Source organism: Cibotium barometz, chromosome 29 (genome assembly GCF_041138505.1).
Source record: "Cibotium barometz isolate CiBa-2024 chromosome 29, ASM4113850v1, whole genome shotgun sequence".
Taxonomy (NCBI): Eukaryota; Viridiplantae; Streptophyta; class Polypodiopsida; order Cyatheales; family Cibotiaceae; genus Cibotium; species Cibotium barometz.
In genome coordinates, this window is record NC_141074.1 from 12376582 (window position 1) to 12381211 (window position 4630).

Consider the following 4630-nt stretch of genomic DNA (forward strand, 5'->3'; position numbering starts at 1 on the left):
CCCCTAAACTCCATAGTCCTTGACACTCTCTCTCTCTATGTGTCCAAGGCTACTATAAGTGCCCGCGACCTTGACTAAAGTGCTCACACATACATCTACCACGTGGCCTACATCATCGGTGGCTCAGAGGTGGTTTTACTTTATTGGGGCAGGTTACATTGGGTTGTGGGGTCTCTCTCTCTCTCTCTCTCTCTCTCTCTCTCTCTCTCTCTCTCTCTCTCTCTGAGATTTTCACATGGCTCCTCACTCTTTGGAGCCTCACATCTTCTCTTGTCTTCAGTCTTCTTGTCGTGGCAGCTTCTCTTCTCGTGTCCATGTCTTCCTTCAGATCTTCTTCTCGGTGTGGATCCTCTTCTTGGGAAGAGATATTCTTCTTCTTCCATGGCTGGGGCCATGAGCTCGTCCGTCAGGTCATTTTGCTCCATGTGAGCAACATGTTTCAATGTTTTGCTGACAGTTCCTTTGGGCTTTTTATGTTTATTTTGTATCATTATGCAATGCAAACCCAAATTTATGCGGGAGGTCTTACCTCTTGCCTTAATCTGGACAAGGGCAGTGTCTGTTCCCATTTTTACACTGATAAAATGTGCCCAATACATAATGCGTATAGCATTCATTCTCATGCACATTCCAAATGCAACTCTGGCTGTGAATAATCTTCAATTTGAGTGAGATTTACAGGCATTAACCAAGGGTTGAATGCAAAATGATGATTTTCACAAATTTTATCAGCTTTTACCAGAAATTACATTAAATTAAGGGTAACCAATTTGTACGAGATGGTTGGAGTATCAAACCAACTCTGATTTGAAATCTGAAGTTATAAGGATCTGTATCAGATACCTAATGGTTAATTTGAACCCTCAATTGCACCAAAGTACAGCGATTAGCACTGATTAATCACTGATTAGCAAATTAATGCTCTGGTTTGTGTGCAGAAAACAGAGTATGCGGGGAGCCCAGATCTGGTGCCTTCCACTTCAAATGAGCTCAAATGCTTTCAAAGGCATCAATAGCAATGTAGAGGATTAAGCCAAGAAACACAAGATTTGACCAAATAATGAAAGCTTAATCTCTGTTTTACCAAAGTCACCTGCAGATTTGATGAAGAGCTTTGATCTCAATGTAGACTTGATGAAACTGAATTCTGTCTTCACCAGCTTGTAGAGCATGCTTGATTACCCCTTGGGCTAAGAGGAATTAGAGAGCTTTGATCTGTGGAAGTTGCAATGTCAAAAACATCTCAGAAAAATGTAGCCTGCAAATCGAGCTCCCGCCGACGTTCTGAGTTGAATTAGCCCACAAGATTTGAGATGTGTGTAGCCCTATGAGTCTACTATGAGTACCTAAGAGGGCTTAGCCTAATGTTATGTGTGCAAGGAGAATGGAGTCCTCCACTGGCTGGGGGTGAAGGGGAGAAGTGAAAGCTTACTAAAAAATTGATTTTTTTGCTAATTATCTACTAATCCTCATTAATTAACTAATGGGCTCATAAATATGATTGATTCTAGGCATGGCTCTGATACCATGTTGAAATTTGAGCATAATGATGAGCTATGGTGGATCGTACACTAGAATCAACATGATTAACAAAGTGATTAGCAAATGATTAAGACGTAATTAGTGAATAATTAGCACATAGATTAATGTAGGCATGGATACTCAAAAACCAGCAAATTCTCATTAGGGCTATGCCTCAATTTATAGAGTTTACATCAAGCATCAAATCCCACTGATTTCTCCATGATTCACTCCCAGAATATCTCCACCTTTTGCCTGATTCTCTCCACCTCTTCTCTTTTCCCTGATTATCTCCCAGAATAACTCCACACTCCTAAATTCCCTCATGCTACCCATTATTCTCTCCCAGTAGATTCTTCTAACCTTTTCACAGGTTCTTTCACAATTGCATCTTCTCTTTTACAGCCTCTATCCAAGAGCTTGTTCCCACACACACCCTATTCACTTGTATTTTCAACAGTGGGTTGATAGGAGGGTCCTCCAAGAGATCACTTGTAAGTGCAAACAACCTCATGGTGTGTGTTGATAGGAGGGTCCTCCAAGAGATCACTTGTAAGTGCAAACAACCTCATGTTCTACTCTCTAATGGCACTGAGATTGGCTTACATGCTTTAGCTTACACGCTGTTATCCCATACTTGGACATCATATATCCAAAGCATACTGCCTCTGCACACCATCATGTAATCACCTCTAATGGCACTGAGATTGGCTTACACGACATTGTTATCCCATATTTGGATATCATATCCAAAGCATACTGCCTCTGCACACCATCACGTGATCTAACCACCTCTATACGTAGGAAGTATCATATCTCACCCAAATCTTTTGTTTTGAACTTCTTCTTAAGAAGCATCTTCACCTCATGAATGTTAACATCACTATCATCTGTGGCAATCAAGTCATCAACATAGATGACTTGATTGTGATGTGGTCATCAACATAGATGACCACATCACAATCCCCTTGTCAGTCTTTCTCACATAAAGTGAGCAATTAGCAAATCTAATAGTGACAAGATAGTCCCCTATCTTGTTTGACCATGCTCTAGGTGCCTGTTTCAATCCAAAAAGGCTTTACACAACCTACAAACAAAAATTAAGGTGCACATGATCTTCATATCCTGGTGGCTGCACCATATAGACTTCTTGTAAAGTCACCATGTAAAAATGCATTTTTTACATCCAAAATCATCCCTTAGCCATAGCAATGACTTCTCTCATGGTCATCATCCTAGCAATCGAGCTGAATGTCTTCTCATCGTCAATGTCATATGTTTGTGTATATCCCTTGGTAACCACTCTTGCCTTATACCTGCTAAGTGAACCATGTGAATTATGATTCACTTTGTAAACCCACTTTCATCCAATTGCCTTCTTTTCCTTAGGCAAAGGCACCAAATCCCATGCCTCATTAGCATTTAACGTAGCCATCTTTTCATCCATGGTATCTTCTCAATATGTATATCCAAGTGCCTCCACCTCTACCTCTTATATAGCTCTTGTGTAAGATTCCTCCTCAGCCTGAATAATGAATAAGCCTTTACTTCATTACCCTGTAATCATTCCCTGTTTCTGAATATAAGAAAATATTATTTTTCCTTGTTTTGCCTAGTGAGATAAAAATTTCTAGAGAGTGGTAAATCAATATTGAGATATTTTTGGATATATAAATTCTACAAATATCAAAAATATGTTTCCCTGAAACAAAAAATCAAAATAAATTTTCCAAGATGCAATTGGAATTAATTAAAAATGATTCAAAAGACCTTAGCCTAAGGGTCAAGATTTTTTGAAAATTTTGGATTATGGTCCAATTAAGGTTCCTATGGACCAATAAGATTAATCCAAGTGTTGGGATGAGATAAATCCAATGAATAAAAGAAAATATCCAAAAATGAGTAAATGCCCACATAAGATGAAGAGTTGACTGAGTACAGGCACTGATCCAAGTGTACTAGGTTTACTAAAGTTAGATATCCAATGGATAGGTTGAAATCTGATAGGTATATAGCCCATCATTACACATATATGGTCCAAGCTGTGAGACCCCTGCCCCCTCTACGGTTGCCCGGTGGCGGAAGCGGCGTCGGCCTCCTGCGCGGGGCGGGGATCCACACTCGAGGCCTCGCGCGCGCGGATATCCGAACGAGAGGCTAGCCCGGTAGTTCCTCCGAAACCGAGCCCGGAAAAACTCCCCTTGCCCGGAAGGCACGGGCGATTCCACCATGGGAAAATCTTCTAACGAGGCGGGGGAATTACTCTAACGAGTCAAAGTCTTAACTAGTTAAACTGATCTGACCGAACCTGAAGTCACATGGTCAGATCAAGAAGAGACTTGCACTTGGTCCATGGAATCACCGCTTTTTTCCATCTTTTACGAGGCACAGTCGTTGATCCCCTCCCACAGAACAAGGTCTTCTCAGGATTTATTCTAATTAACATAACTAATTGTATCTAGTTATTTCATAGGAATCCTCTGATCCAGCCCCATCCGGCCCATGGGTTAGCCAACCATCGACCACTATATTGGTGGGATTCCTTTATAAAGATTTGGTTGTGTTTTGCCCGAGTACCGAGGAAAAGAGTTCCCAGGCCCCCTAGCCGGCGTTTCATGCAAAAATTAAGGTAGGCATTCCACATACACACCCAATATGAAATTACCATTTATAGCAGATTCGGCTTGCTTTAAAACAATCCTTCAATAGAAATCATAATTTTATTGATCATTATTCTCCAATATTCTGAGTCCATTGTGTTACAAATTGTGTCTATTCGACTCTCTGTTGAAGACCGAGCTGGCCAATCAACGAGATCCAGTATCAAATTTGGTTCCCAAAAAGCTTTCCTTTTAGTCCATCCGAATCTTCCTTGACGTACACATGGGTGTCCTAGCAACCGCGAGCCCGTGCATCGCCTGGTCGAAACCCTCTAGGATCCTCCTTAGGTGTCCTAGCACTTCACTCAAGGACCACTTTGTCGGTCCTCGCCCATCGTATCGGAAGCACACCATTTTAACCATACCGAGGCTGCTCAAGACCTCAGCAGGCTTTGCTGCGAGCGACGTCCCCCTCACGATTCCCCACGCCAGCTGTTCCAATGAACCTC